Consider the following 14,154-nt stretch of genomic DNA (forward strand, 5'->3'; position numbering starts at 1 on the left):
AAGGGTGATGAAGAAGGATACACTTCCTGAGCAAATCTTTCTTAATAGGTTTTTTGATAACACAGTCAAAATAAAACACTACTCCAAGAGAGTGAAAACACAGGCTTTTCTGAGTCACACTCCATTGTAACTGAAAGAATTAGTATTTGTATTTTCAGGGCAAGTAAAGAAGTACTCACAAGCAAACTGGCACCACTATCTATCTCCCTTTGTTCTTCTGACATTTCCATAAACAAAGTCACCTGTTTGTCCAGTATAACTGCCCTCTGAAGTCCTCTTGACTATTTTTGGTCAGGCCCAATGTGGCTGGAGATAGCTATATTGATCTATGACAGTTGAGCTAGGAATTGCTGGAGGGTGCTGTAAGTTACTTGCTTCTTTAAGGTTTGATGGAGAGAAAAGCAGGTGTTTTTGAGACCTCCTACTGGATTAAAACCAAGGCCTTTATCTTAGAACTAGAAATAATTCTAAAAAAGAAAAAAGCACTGCATCATAGCTATTTTTTCCTAGATGGAAATAAATTAATCTTTTTCTTACTCTTAACAAAGATACCTTGTATCAAATATTTTCATCAAAGCTTACACTATTTTATAGATATTTGTATTTAAATTATGAATGTGCATGTGTATGTGAGAGAGAATATTTTTATGATGGATTGAAGGAAAATCGCCTATATGAAAATTACATTCTGCAATAATGTGTAATGATACTTTCCATCTTTCATCAATAAGCATTCAATGGTGGCAGGTTCACAATTGGAGGACGCATAGCCCACTCATCACAATATGAGACACTCAGCATTCTAGGTGTGGCATTTTATTTTTGTTGGGCTAAATGGAAGCGTGAGTTTACGCGGTGCTGGGGAAGAAGCACTAACTCAGATTCAATATTTGTAAAGAATTGGAAAAAATACACTTACTTTTATATGTAATTGTATTGTTGTAAAGTTACGGTACATTTGTAGAAAACCTTCATTGTTTTGCTGAACAAATAAAGGTTGGATAAATATTCTTAAAATTCCTTTCATTGTAAACTAATTGCTCACCTTTGGCAGTAATAATCAAGAATTTTCCAGGATTTTGAGTGTGTTAGTATTGTTTTCATCCTAATGAAAGACCAAATGATCATACTAGTCTTACTTGTGAAGATATTAAACAAGCAATATTCAAGAAATGTCGCTTTGAAAAATTTTGAACGTGGTGTAGTAACAAGCTTGTCGACACTCTTGTAACTTTCAGTTCAGCAGGATGTATAATTGGGAATTATGGAATTCTAATCTCTAAATTTACTATGCTGGGTTTGGGATTTGGATTTTATCTTTGGTTTCTTTGTTTTCTGGTATTATTCTCAAATCTCATAATTGTGCTTATTAAAACAGTGAAATATTTATACAATTTTAAGATGTCAAAACTATACATATTTCTCTTCATAAAAATTAATAAAATATAATATGTACATTATGAATTCTAAATGTTGAGTTTTCATAGTTGATCATTGCAGATTTCTGTTTTACCTAAACATTGACTATACTGTAAATATTTACACCTATATAGAAACTTCTGCTTAAAGGATTTTGTTTATTTTTTCCAATATATCACCATCTCCCTTTTTTGAAGTTTGTGCATTACACGAAATAAAGAATAATAAGATAATAACTCACAGGTATGTCTGACATTTACATAGGTGTAATATGAGCAGTTTGCTCTGTCTTCTTTTTTACACCTGTGTTCCAGTACCATCTGAAAACTAGCTGTGTGACTTCCCCATCAGAAAAATGCACACCAGAATTTTCTCTAAGATTTATTCCATTTTGTGTTTCTGTGTTGGCTGTGAACACAATTTATTCCATTTTAGAGTGGACAGAATGAGTAAAAATGCTTCAGTATACACAATCATGGTCACATTTAGATCCTAAGGTATGCATAATTGGAAAAACTTCTTGCATCAGCAGGATGAAAAGATATTTCCTTCAAAATAAAAGACATTATGCTATCTGCATCTCTAAATGTATGCTCGATATTAAATTATTTTTCATTGTCTTCTTTTTTTTTTTTTTTTTTTTCGGTACGCGGGCCTCTCACTGCTGTGGCCCCTCCCGTCGCGGAGCACAGGCTCTGGACGTGCAGGTTCAGCGGCCATGGCTCACGGGCGCAGCCGCTCCGCGGCATGTGGGATCTTCCCGGAGCGGGACATGAACCTGTGTCCCCTGCATCGGCAGGCGGACTCTCAACCACTGCGCCACCAGGGAAGTCCCATTGTCTTCTTTAATCTAAAAGTCATTCATGGATCACATAGGATGCCACAGTGCTCTAATTTATAGAGCTTTTAGGAGTGGTGACTTGTTTGTAGGGTTTAAGCAGGTTACTTCACTACGTGGTACTGCATTTTTCTCTCAGTCAATTCCTACCACGTTACAATCCTTCAAGTGATTTATTTTCAGGGAATCTGCTTTCCTGAGGTGGTGTCTTGCCTCCTGTATTTCACCAAGCTGTCATGCGTACTGTAATGGGCATTCCAATAGGTCAAGTTCAAATGCATTTAAAAAGCAAAATTAGCAGTTATGTGCTTGCATTCCCCATGTGCATTATTTGCTTTGTGTCACAATGGGGTCATGAGTGCATGTTTTAATAGCATTAGTGTTGTAAAATTACTCATCAGCAGTGGCCAGTGGGGAAAGAACACAAAAGATAATTGGGAAAAAATATTTTGGGTTATGTGCAAATCAAAGAGACTTTGATGCAAACCTCAATTCTGAAGATTAAAAGTTCCTCTAAAATGCCTTCCCTTATTCATATTGATTACCTTGTTGTCAGGAATGTGTTTGCCAGAGCTCAAAAATATGAAAATGTGTGACAGTAAAAGTTTCTCATCGGATTTTTTATTAGGCAATGAAATATATAAGAAATCTTTTTAAGTGGCTTGTGTTGCAGAGGCCCTGTTTGCAGCTTGGTGATAAATATGTCACCAACCGGGAGATATAAGCAAATATCCAAACCTGGTTTTGCATTTCACATATGGACCCTAAGGCATTATGTAAAAAATAATTTTTGACTTAGAGTGACTGTTAATTGTGACAGATTTCCAAGTCACCTTTTATGCATTTTGATAGGGTGACTTCTGAAATTAAATTCCAGGTTTGTTCTGACAAAAGACTTTGGTGGGAGGTTTTGTTTAGTAAACAAATTGAGACTTCAAGTTTTTAGAATAGCTCTCTATTTGCCTTAGGTTTCCTTTATGGTGGTGGTGAGAAATGGTTAATTATTTATTTAAATCTCTAGCAAGATACTTGGGGGAAAAATACATTTGGTCTCCCAAAGTAGATGGAAATACTATGTCTAGTAATGTGCTACAACCGTGTAGGCTCTGTTAAGCTTTGTCTTTGGAGTAGTTGCCTGTACCCTTTAACCCTTATCTGTTAGTGACAGGAAGGGTGTCCCAAATTAGGTTAGCTGGCAGACGAGCCATGCGAGCCACAGCTATACTCCGAAGTTGTACTGTGACTACAATTTCTCTCCTCAGTTGTCCAATATAACTCGTTTCCTCACCTGTTTCCTTTATTTTATTTTATTTTATTTTATTTATTTATTTTTGACTGTGCCTCATGGCATGTGGGATCTTAGTTCACCAACCAGGGATCGAACCTGCACCCCCTGCAATGGAAGCCCAGAGTCTGGACCATGAGGGAAGTCCCTCACCTGTTTCCCTGAACTCAGCTTTAACCTGGAACATGTATCAGGAATCCTGTATATATATTTTTTCCTGTTGGTTCCTTAGCTCAGCTATAGACCATAGAACCTTGAGGTCGTATGCTATACTCAGCATAGCCTATTTGTGTGGGTCCTTAGATGAACCCAGACTCTGCTTCTGTCTGTTTCCCACTCAGCTCCTGAATTAATTTATTATCCTTGGTTCCGAGGTTTCCTTTGCCTCAGGGCTTAGGCAAATCATCCATGCACTGGCTCTGTTTGGTCACAGCCCTTCTGTGCCCCTGGTTGTTGTAGCTGCCCATCACATATCAATGTACTAAAGAAACAGGAGGCTTTATGGCAGGCTTTTTCGTAGTTAAATTACATAGGAAGTGATGCCTGCAGGTACAATTGAGTCCTGTTTTTTTTTCTGGTAGTTCTGTTCTATGAAGACCACACACACACACACACACACACACACACACACACACACACTGAATTAGTGAATATTGAACCATTGCTCCCATTTAGGTTCTTCTGAGCCTCTGATCACAATATTTTTATAAAACAATCAATACATCACCTTGTTTATGTGTGTTTCTGATTGAAGACACCTTATTTAATAGATATGGTTGATTCGTTAATGTTGAATTCACAGCCAACAACACTATAACTCATGCCTGAATGAAGCTTGTCTAACACATGTATATTCTCCAGAAGGTACATCATGGGTAGAGTGTGAAATTTTTATTGGCCAGCATTTATTAATAGTAGATACGGTTATTATGTGTAAAAAAAAATGTGCCATACACTTGTGTTCAGGAAATGTTAGAATACCAGGCCTGAGACTGTTATTTTTCTTAGGAAGTCCTTCTTGCAGTATTGGCCATCTGGGAACATAGATTCAGGAGCAGTCCCACCACACTAACAGCTAAGAGTGGCTCAGTGTACCTAAACTTTTGTGCAAACAATGAGGTTTATACTGAACACCTGCTTTCCTTCTGAGAGTCTGGAATTTTGATGAGTGCTAGGCAGAGGGTGTCTATAGGATCAACCCCCAATAAAACCCTGGACACCAAGTCTCTAATGAGCTTCCTTAGTTCATAGCATTTCCCAAAGTTTGTCACGACTTATTGCTGGAGGAATTATGTATGTCTTATATGATTCTGCTGGGAGAAAGTTCTTGGAAGCTTGTGCCTGGTTTCCTCTGGACTTCACCCCACACACCTTCTCCCTTTGCTGATTTTGCTTTGTATCCTTTTGATGTAATAAATCTTAGCTGTGAGTACAATTATACGCTGAGTCTTGTGAGTCCTCCATAAGAATCACCACACCTGAGTCATACTGGGCTCCCCTGACACAATCTGCATGACTTTTAGTACAGTTGGCCCTCTATCCACAGGCTTTGCATCTGAGGATTCAACCAAGGTTGAATCAAGGTTGGCTTAGACTCAAGGTTGGCTGAAACTGTGAATGCATATCCCGCAGATTTGGAGGGCTGACGGTGTCCATTGTTTTGTGTTATTATACGTAAGGGACTTGAGCATCTGCAGATTTTGGTATCCATGGGGGCTCGTGGAACTAATCTCACAGGCAAACTGAGAGACCACTGCACCTGTTCTCTCACTGTTCTTTTATGTGTCTGGGAGGGAAGTGGATGCAGGACCTTATCCCATACTTTCAGCTCTCCCTTCCATTTCTTGTATTGCATTCATATGGCTGAGCCCTTAAAGCAGGTTGCTGTCTTCTTTATGTCTCTTTTCTCTCTTTGATTTCTTTTCTCCATTTGACAGACCAAGGGCAGTAAGAGCCCTGATTTGGACTCATCCTTTACTAACAGCTGAAAGTTCCATTTGGAAGTATTTCTTAAGCCTCATGCACCAACCTAGGTTTACCAGAGAACCCCAGATTGGGGTTAGGCACTGGCCTAGTTACTAATACCACTTTATCTCCTCTTCTAATGCTGTGTATTGTGTATACCTCTTATATAATATCAGACACACAAAAGTAAGGGGTACCTGACACAAAACAGGGGCAAGGCAGGATTCAAACATTCTTTGATTCCCCTTTTAAAGTACCATTAAAATACTACCCCAAACCCTAATATGCCTCATCTGTTTCTCTCTTTTTGCTACTCTTCTTCAACCTATCTGTTCCCATCTTTCCCTTGAGTGGATCATGGTGAATGTGGTCTGTGCTGGTAGAATTGACTGTTCTCTAAGATATTCCTTTTTCTCTTTGTTATCTTCCCTGCATTCTCCAGCCCATCACTTTTCATCAAATCTCACAATTCCAACCATAACCTACAGAACAGGTTATATTCCCAAGAAAATGGCAAGGTTTTAAGAAACCTCTATTTACAAAAGCGGTAAGGAATTGCTGATGAGAAGGACACCAGCATTTCTGAGAAGCTCAGTGGCGTCTTTCTCTAAGTCAGGGCTAATTGTAGGAGATACAGTTTTAGAACTGGGATCACTGATTCCAGTGGGCATCATTGTATACTAACACTATATGGCAAAGAGTATGGGACAGTGGGCACATGACCATGGAATCCAATGGTTCACCACTAAGAAGCTGATGCTTTGTCCATTTGATGGTAAATTAACAAATACGGCAGCTGTGGCTTGAGAATGTTTCAGAGTATGGAGGGCGCGGTCTTACCATGTGTGATGTCTTTTGCTGTGTCAACATGGCTATGACTACGATAAACTATAGTTCCCAGAATCTCCTTTCTAGTATGGACCAAAAGGAATGTTCTCTTACAAGAATTGGAGGAAGCATTTTGTAGCATACATACATTTTCTCCAGTTATTCAGTCAAACATTAATCTAAGTGCTGCTGTGAAGGGATTTTGCATATATGATTAAAGTTTCTAATCAGTTAATTTTGTGTTAATCAAAAAGGAGATTATTCTCAGTGGACCTGACAATCAGTTGTAAAGCTTTTTAAACAGCGTTTTGGCCTTTGTTGAGTAAAGAAACTCCCCCTTGTAAACATGTTTCACTTCATGCTCTTGGAGTTCCAGTTTGTTTATCTTCCCTTCCTAACTGCTTGCCCTAAGGACTTCAGATTTATTTCATCAGCCTCCCATAGTTGTGTAAGACAATTACTTATAATAACCAAGTAGATAGATAGATAGAAAGATGATAGACAGATATAGGTATAGGTATAAATATAGATATAGACATAGATATAGATATTCATCTTAGGTGTAGAGCTCCACATAGGGTTGGCTGAGGACTCTATTGTATCACATTTTCTCTTACTTCCACACCCTGCTTCCCTTACTCCTTTAGCTGTGTTAATCCTGCAAGTACTTCCTAGCAAATCTCCTGCATGAAAATTTCTGCCTAGTCTGTTTCTCAGAGAACCCCAACTAAGAATCCTCCAATATTCAGAGGTAGAAGAGTTGAACCTATAAGAGATGCTGAGAAGGAAAAGCCGGGGTGGGGAAGAAGGAAAACCACAAGGGGATTATCTACCAGAAACCACAAGAAAAGTGTTAATGAAGAAAGCAGTGAGAAGTTTATGATGGTACCCAAGGATCAAGTAAATGCATCACAAAATGTCCTCTGATTTGGCAACATAGAGACGATTAGTGATCTTGGTAAGAAAAGTTTCGTAGAGAGGTGGGGACAGAAAACAGATTGGGGTAGGTTGAGTAGTATGTAGGAGACAAAGAGATAACAAACACAAATTTAAAACACTTAAGAAACATAAAGAAGAAATAGGGCAAAAGCTGTGTGGAAATGATATCGGTGGAGAACAATTTTCTTTTTAAGATGAGCATGTCTAAATGCTGAAGTGGTAAGGATCCTACAGAGTGGGAAGAGCTGAAGACACAGGAAAGGATGAGGAAAACTCATGAAGTAAAGGCCCCAGGAACTTCAGAAGGGTTGGGATCCCAAGATTACAGAGAGATGGGACAGGAAGGACACATACATGGAGACAGCAGGTAATAAAAATATGAGTAAAACTGAAATATAGGACTTTTATAGAGTCTCTGGCAGAAAAATAGATTTCCTATCTCGCAGTTTCATAGACATTATTCACAAAATTCAATATTGCAACCTTATCAATAGTTCCTAATCCACCTATGTATGTATATGTTTATATACATATACCTGCACCTGCATGTATATATATCTGCATCTGTAACTATAGCTGTATCTATAGCTATATCTGTATTTCTATCTGTACCAAAGGACTTTATACCTTAATAAACTGGCAAAACAGTGGAATAAAAAGAACACTAATGGGGCTTCCCTGGTGGCGCAGTGGTTGAGAGTCCGCCTGCCGATGCAGGGAACACGGGTCCGTGCCCCGGGCCGGGAAGATCCCACATGCCGCGGAGCGGCTGGGCCCGTGAGCCATGGCCGCTGAGCCTGCGCGTCCAGAGCCTGTGCTCTGCAACGGGAGAAGCCACAGCAGTGAGAGGCCCGCGTACCGCAAAAAAAAAAAAGAACACTACTGAACTATTGTTGTCACAATTGTTAAGGTGGAATTCTTTCTTGGTTTTATAATTACCTTTATCTCTCTTCAGCTACTCTGAATTTCTTGATTTAGTTTAAGACCAGGGGGCAGCAAACCTTTTCAATAAAGGGCCAGATAGTAAATGTTGTAGGCTTTGTGGGCCATATGGTTTCTGTTGCAACTACTCAATTCTACCATTATATCATAAAAACAGCCATAAACAGCATGTAACATAAATGAACGAGTGCAGCTGTGTTCCAATAATACTTCACATACAAAAACAGGTGGCAGGCAGGATTTAGGCCATGGGCCATCATTTGTCCACACTTGCTTTTATCCATGCCATAATTTTGTTGAGACTATCAATCACCTCATCTCATGCGTGAACTTGATGAATTCAAATCAATGATCAGTTTATCTTTGAAATCTTCTATACCTCCCATGATCATATTAGCTGTACCTCTATGGTATTATTATAGTATTCCTAAAGTACCTACAATATTCCTTTGTGATAATACTTGTTATGCAATAATTTGTTTAGGTATTTTACTCTGATTTCACTGAGAATGGAGATCAAATCTTATTAACCTTCATATCCCCAGCACAGTACTGACACAGAGCAGAAGTCCTACAAATATTTGTTCATTGAATAAATGAACAAACAAAGTATGAATCATTACTGTCCAACTCAAAGAGAACTCTTTCCTGCTAGGGCAGTTGGCCTAACATGTTTATTAGATTCAAGTTCAGTACCACATTCACAGGTGGTTTAATAGCCAGCTTTTGCTTGTGAACTGTGAGCCTGTTACTGGCATGATTTGTATTTCTATGTCTCAAGTGTTTCTCTGTCTTAAATGTATTGATATACACTTGTATTTATCGTGATATCATTTCATTAAATAGGTATGTTATATTAATATTCATGATTATGCAAAACAATTTTGCACAAACCAAATGTATGATTATATTTCGTCTCTCTTTTTTTAAGGCAGTTGTGCTAAGTTAACGTGCTCTATGAGAGTTTATTAAATCACACTTGCTGAATATTTACGTACTATTGTAAATGCTTTGTTTATTCCTCCGACTATGTTGAGGAAAATACTATTACCTACATTTTTTTTTTTTTCCGGTACACGGGCCTCTCACTGTTGTGGCCTCTCCCGTTGCGGAGCACAGGCTCCGGACGCGCAGGCTCAGCGGCCATGGCTCACGGGCCCAGCCGCTCCGCGGCATGTGGGATCTTCCCGGACCGGGGCACGAAACCCTGTCCCCTGCATCGGCAGGCGGACTCTCAACCACTGCGCCACCAGGGAAGCCCCTATTACCTACATTTTAAAGACGCAAAAACTGACGAACAGAGAGGTAAGATAATTCACACAAGGTCATACAGCTAATGAGAGATTGAGCCAGGAATCAAATTCATAGAGTCCGACTTCAGATCCCACATATGTTAAAGGTTTTCTCATATCTTTAAGGTACTGAATATCACAGTCTGTGGCATGTTAATCACACAGGAAGAGCAATTTATCAGCTGGCCAATTCTTACTACTTTTTAGGTCAGTACTATAGGCAGAATGATGCTCTTTCCCATCTCCCCTCCAAATATCCCTACCCTAGTCTCCAGAACCTGTGAATATGTTATAATACGTATATGGCAAAAGGGACTTTTCAGATATGATTAAAGGTAAGAACCTTGGGATGGAGGCTCTAGGAGTACCAGGTAGGCCCAAACTAATTACATGAATGCTTAAAAGCGGAAAACTTTTCCTTGCTGCAGTCAGTCAGAGAAAGATGTGACAACAGACTAATGATCAGAGTGATACAACCTTTTCTGGCTTTGAAGATGGAAGAAGGCCATGTGACAAGGAATGTAGGTGGTCTCTAGAAGCTGAAAAAGGCAAGGAAATGAATTATTTCCTGGAGTCTCCACAAAGAACATAGCCTCACTGCCACTTTGATTTCAGCCATTTGAGACCCATATCAGATTTCTGGTCTACTGAATTACAAGATAACGGTTTGTAGTGATTTAAGCCACTGTGTTTGTGGTAATTTACTGCAGTAGCAAGAGAAATTCTATATAGTCAGCAACAAAGTTCTCTCCAGTATCAGAGAGAAGAGAAAAATGTTCATTCTTTCTGTATTTTCTCGCTGTCTCCCTTTCTCCCTCTCCACACACATACACACTCACACAGGCACATCTACTGTTCATAATTCCTCTGGCAAGAGTAAAAATGACATGGTCCAGTAATGAAGACTGACCATATCCCAGGCAGAATGCAGTACTTTCTCAAAAAGCACTAAAAATAAATGGTGCAAACTTAACTTGGGCTTGGTCTTCAGGGCCTATCCAGTCTTCCCTACCCCTGTCTCACGATCTCCTGTCCATCCTAATAGCTGACACTGACTCTGCTTTGACAGACTATTTTGATGCCTTGTTCTTATTCTTCCAAGTGTGGATTTCTGGTTTTGTTGTTTTTATTCCTGTATGATTCTCAAAGGTACTCACATGCTTCTACCTAGACAAGATGTACACATATCTTATTTGAGAACCAAGTTACATGTGTGTTATTCCCTGTTTTTCTGAAATGGCTTCAGTCTGTATTTTCTTCTAATTTTAATAAGAGAAAATGCTCATTACATAGATGTTATAATTTGAAAAAGATAGATTTATGAAAAGAAGCAATGCGTGAAGTGGCAAGTAGGGTCATCAGTTCCTCTCAAAGAGACTTGCAACTCCTCTTCCTTCTTCTAAGTTCTTCACCTTTTCATTTTCTTCCTCATTCTTTTTGATCTTTTATTGTTAGGCTCCATCTCTTTGCATTCTTTAATCTATGCAACCCTTTTCAAAAGCACCATGGCAGTTCATTACTAAAGCCATGAAAGTCTGCATATGCTTTGACCAGAGATTCCACTCCTAGAAAATAATTTAAGTCAGATGCCAAATGCACCAGGATTTTCATTACAGCACTAACCATAATTTAAAAAGTAGATGAGGGCTTCCCTGGTGGCGCAGTGGTTGAGAGTCCACCTGCCGATGCAGGGGACACGGGTTCGTGCCCCGGTCCCGGAAGATCCCACATGCCGCGGAGCGGCTGGGCCCGCGAGCCGTGGCCGCTGAGCCTGCGCGTCCGGAGCCTGTGCTCCTCAACGGGAGAGGCCACAATAGTGAAAGGCCCGTGTACCGCAAAAAAAAAAAAAAAAAAAGAATAGATGAAACCTGAATATTCAGTAACAGGGAATTGGTAAATTATGACATATCAACATAATTGAACAACAAACAATAAAATTTATAATCATGAAGAAGAACTGGATTCAAATCCCAGCTAAATTATCTAAACTACTGAACAGACACGTAAACAGGGAAGGTGCATCTCCTATTTAAGCCACAGTCTCCTCATTTGAAAGCGTGAATAATACTTATTCTCATATTGATAACATGAAGATGAAATGAATTAACATATATGATGTGTTTAGCACAGTTCTTGGAACACCATAACCACTCACTGCATTTAACATCTTTGTTATTTATTTTTAAATAAGAAATTAGAAATCACCATAATAATGCATACAAGACTTGGTAGATTAACATGTAGTTACAAGAATAATTTCTTACACTGCTATTAAGAAAAGAACTCATAAAACAATTAGATAAACACGGGCTATATAGAGTTTTAATAAGGCTTTTATTTAAAAGAACATACTTAAAATATTTCTATATGGTTTTAAATAGCTGAAGGATTTGAAAGCCCTTAAGGCCTCCAGTGGATGCCAAAGGCAATTTTATATTCATTATATTGTACAAACTGGCAAATGCTTTTGAAAATAAGCAACACAAAGTTAAAAAAAAAAAAAAACTCTTTTTACTTGCATTTTAGCAGCTTTCAGAAGGAGTCTAATCAGAGGGCGAGTAGACCTTTGTTCTACTGACATGCCCCCCAAATAGCACAAGTTTACAATAGGTGACCCCAATGAGGTCTTTTTTTATGATGACAAAGAAAACTCTTCCTACAAATCAAAGCCCATATAAACAAGGAAAAGCCTATTTAAAAACATTCACAATCAACACCAGTTGTCAGCCTGCTAGTGACACTGGTTGAAATGACTTGTACCCATCGCATATTTATTTCTACAGATAGAGAATTATATATTTGACTTGTTGGAAAAGTTGGGTACTAAAAATACTCTTTTTTTAAAAAAAGTAAAACACAGAAAGAGGAACAAAAAGAGTGGCAGCTGCTTATTTCTTTCTCTGTAACAAAATGTGACATATAATGTAGCAATGGAAAAAGAGCAGAGCTCAAATGAAGCAATTCATAAAATGCACATAGAAAACAATGCCACAGAATATAATGTTGATTAGAATTTAATGAAACTTCAAGTATCTTGAAATATGTCATGTCGTTTGGGTACCTTATTGAGAAAACCACAGAATGAATGTGGTGGTGGTTTTATCAGAGATGTTGCTGCTACTCAAGTAGATAACTTCAGCCTCTAGAGAAACAAAATGATATTCTATGTTGAAGCTCAGTGATAAAGGAGGGAATTGCCTTGTGATGAGGAAGAGAATGACTTTATACAGGTCCTTGTCAGTAACAATGAAAATTCCCTGGGTAGATTTTTATTCTAGATGCTTTGTAAAAAGTGATTTAAATAACACCTGGTTGGGCTTCCCTGGTGACGCAGTGGTTGAGAGTCCGCCTGCCGATGCAGGGGACACGGGTTCGTGCCCCGGGCCGGGAAGATCCCCCATGCCGCGGGGCGGCTGGGCCCGTGAGCCATGGCTGCTGAGCCTGCGCGTCCGGAGCCTGTGCTCCGCAACGGGAGAGGCCACAAAAGTGAGAGGCCCGCGTACCGCAAAAAAAAAAAAAAAAACAAAAAAAAAATACCACCTGGTCTGAAATTTTGCCTTCAGATCAAACCTAGCTAAGTAATTATTTTGTGTTCTGAGGTCAGACTGAAGGCAACCACAGTCGTTATTACTGCTTCTCCAGAATCTTCTTCAGGCCTTATCCAAACTTCTTTTCCTACTCCTTGCTCTCAGTTTTACTAGTTGCTATTCTCAACTAAATTGAATCCAGTTTTCAAATGTCATTGTTAATTTATTTTAAATCTTGTATTTCTGGTTAAGTACCAAGTGGAGGATATAAGCCCTAGTATTTGCCCTCTAATCCCACAGACCTCCTCTGTGTCAATAAATATGCTGCTACCCACCTTTTGCCTGACTTTTCTCCTCTAGGCATCGGAAATTAGATAAGCCAGCAAATGTTGACTGACAATTAAAGAGAGTTAGAAAATGAAAATTGCTCTATAACTGAATTTCTTACCTATTAGTAATCTCTGAGAGTTGATGGCATTACTTCAACAAGAATGGTAACTTTTTATTTGTTCTAGATGAAAATTATCCAAAATCATTTGACCAATATTTATAATAAGATGATTTTTGCTTTCCTCTTAATTTCTAAATGTATTCATAAACAGTCTGACTCCTACACTGCAGGCCTTATAGGAATTGTAAGATATTTTAATAAAAAAGTACCATACAAGTTGGTGGGTCTCCTTTTAAATATCATCCCAGAGATGTAGAGGTTTAGGTGTCAGGCCCAGGCAGGTTTCTGGGAGCTAGAATTGGACAAGTCTGTCTTAAAAGCATGGCCATCTTGAGAAAGTGAAAAGACAGTGTTTAGGGATGAGGCTGGAAATATAATTCAAGTAGTCAAACTGAGATACATCTTTGAAAATGCTGAGCAGATACATACAAACTAAACATAAGGGAACTAAAGAGACTGGGGATACCAGGACAGAGTGATTGAGTTTGGATGAGAGAGTGAGAGTTGGAATCTGGTGAAACATCCTGAAATGCTGTGGCAGAATCACAGGAACTTTTCACAGAGCATGTTTGGCCTCACTTCTGAATGGGGAGTTGTTGTGAGCCCTGAGCCAAGAATGACTGTAGACTGAATACTTAAATCCTCTTTATAGAATTCAAGTCAAATTA

This window comes from Phocoena sinus, chromosome 8, assembly GCF_008692025.1.
Source record: "Phocoena sinus isolate mPhoSin1 chromosome 8, mPhoSin1.pri, whole genome shotgun sequence".
NCBI lineage: Eukaryota > Metazoa > Chordata > Mammalia > Artiodactyla > Phocoenidae > Phocoena > Phocoena sinus.